Below are 1,950 nucleotides of genomic sequence, written 5' to 3' on the forward strand. Positions count from 1 at the left end.
TGGAATGCATGAAGATCAACATCCTAGGCATTAATGAGCTGAAATGGACTAGTATTGGCCACTTTGAATCAGAAAATCATATGATTTATTATTCCAGGAGCAACACAATCAAGAGGAATGGTGTGGCATTCATTGTCAAAAGACGTATAGCATTGGGTAACTCTGCCACACAAACCCGTGTTAGAGTATAGAAGGCCAAGGGGGTTATTTTGAGGACTAAGGTGCACCTGATCCAAACACTCGTGGTCTGCATTGTATCATATTTATGTGAATGCTGGGCTCTGGATAAGGAAGACTAGGATATATATATTTGAACTATGGGGCTGGAAAAGAAGATGGAAAATGTCATGGGCTGCTACAGGACACTCATCTGTCATAGAAGAAGTAAGGCCAGAGTGCTCCTCAGAGTCAAGGATGGCAAGACTTTGTCTTGCATGCTTTGGACCGATTGTCAGAGAGAAGGACATCAAATTTGGTAAAGTGGTGGGGCAGTGAAGAAGAGGAAGGCCCCGATTGAGATGGATTGGCACAATGGGCTCAGGCACAGGGCCAGTAGTGAGCATGGCCCAGGACTGTACGATGGCTACTTCTGTGGTTGGCACGGTGCTTTGGATTGGAGCTAACTTGATCACACCTAACCACCACCACCACAAAGCATGACACAAGGATTGTTGTATGTTAGTTTTATAACCTTTGATCATTCAAGAGTCCTGTCTAAACTGGTTAAACAATATGGTTTCTTCTTGAAGATGCAGGTGAAAGATCTCAGAAATATTTACATCAGTCAAACAGTTCTTTTGGTAGCTTGTTTTGTTTTTAGGTCAAAGATGACATTCAGGTACTGTCACTCCTTAAGCATAAAGAAGCTAATTAATACCCCTGCAAGAATGCATGGCCTGGCTTCATTTATCATTTTACCAGAGATTGATATTCCATACAAAACAGACCAATATTCAATGACTGATGAAAGTGCTCCTTTGTTGCTTTATGACTAAGGCAGAGAGCCCTGGAATGGGAGTTCCAGTCCTGGCCCGAGTTTTTGGAACTTCTTTGACAGCTCTTTCTAATCCCATGTCCAATTCATTCATCACCAACTCCCTCATTTTTATACAAAGCAGGCTTAAATCTATAGGTTTTTTTTCATTTATATTGACTTCACTCAAGTCCAGAATCATTAGCTTAAGTATTTGCAACAGCATCCTAAAATATCTCCATTTCTTACACAATTCTCTCATGTCCTAGAATACTTTGTCTAACCCCCATTCATCTTTCAGGGGCCAATCTAAATAGCACTTCCTCAAAAGATACCTCCCTGACACCAAAAAAACCCAATAAGACCTCTTATTGTTTCTTATACAATGCTCTTTCTTTTCTTTGTAGAGTTTATCGCCATTCATTAGTACACATTTATTTGTCTAATAATATCTAAAGTGTCTCTCTCTGCCACAGGCCTGAATGCTCTGTGAAGATAGGCTCATAAGAACAGATTCTTTTAGATTCATTTGTTTTTGTGAGCTTCCACAATGCTTGGCAAAAGCGTGCAGTAAAATCAAAGGAAAAAGAATAGATAAATGGAATGAATGACCAAACTTATTTTTGTGGTCCCAGGAAATGCATTTAACCTTTCAGATTGTTCAAATTTATCTAACCACATTCTATTTTACATTTTATTAATGGGATACCAACAAATATCTGGGAGACAGAATATAATATTAACTAATTTCATTTATGCTGGATCATCCTTCTTGCTGCTACAAACGGCTTCGAAGGAGTAAGCAGGAAGCAAGGCGCTTGGTGTGCCTAAGGTGGTCCTGAGAAGCAGAGGTGGCAGAAGCTGTGACTTAAGTTTTGAGAGTGGAAACTATTGAATGCACTAAGAAATTGGATTGAAGAGGGAAGGAAAGAGAGAAATGATAAATTCTCAATATTGACCTGAAACATTGTAGACAT

The sequence above is a fragment of the Echinops telfairi genome, unplaced genomic scaffold, assembly GCF_000313985.2.
Source record: "Echinops telfairi isolate 266 unplaced genomic scaffold, ASM31398v2 ScPeMD7_9;HRSCAF=40, whole genome shotgun sequence".
Lineage (NCBI taxonomy): Eukaryota > Metazoa > Chordata > Mammalia > Afrosoricida > Tenrecidae > Echinops > Echinops telfairi.